Below are 656 nucleotides of genomic sequence, written 5' to 3'. Positions count from 1 at the left end.
CCGCGATTTAAAGGAACAAGGCGCCTTCCCCCTGCCGGCCTCTCCCCAGCCAGCTCTGACACACCGCCCAGGAACCTCCTACTCCCCCTCCCCACCCCGGTGCTCGGCGCTGGCGCCCTTGGACACACGTGCCAGGGCCCCGGCTCACACTTGTGTGTTTCAGCCACACAGACCAGCTCAAAGCTCGAGAGGGCGGGGCTGTGGGACTCATTCCTCCGGCAGGGCTGAGGCCAGCCATTGAAGAGCCCGACACACCCCTAATGAGGGTCCGGTAGCAGCGGGTTTCCCTTAGGCCAGTGGTTCCCAAACTGGGGTTCATGAAGCCCTGGGGGTTCACGAAATGTTACAGGGGGTTCTTGGGAAAAAATTCCCTAATGGCGGATAGAGCTGTCCTTAGGGACCCTGGGCAGCAGGGGGCCAGCAGCCCGGAGTCCCTGGACTTCCAAGAGTTAAGCAGATCAAAGCAAGCATATCTAGCACACTGAGGAGATTTAAACTCCAAGACTCCTTATAAGAAATGGAAAGGGAGGTGAATATTTTTTTGCTGATTTTAAAATTAAATAGACAGATAGTATTGTTTTTAAAATTATTATGAAGAACAAGTTTAAGCTTTGTTGTATCGTGCGTTGTTTGCCGGGACTGCTCAAGACCTGAAT

The sequence above is a fragment of the Chrysemys picta genome, chromosome 13 (assembly GCF_011386835.1).
Source record: "Chrysemys picta bellii isolate R12L10 chromosome 13, ASM1138683v2, whole genome shotgun sequence".
Classification (NCBI taxonomy): Eukaryota; Metazoa; Chordata; order Testudines; family Emydidae; genus Chrysemys; species Chrysemys picta.
Note: the sequence above shows the minus strand (reverse complement) of the source record.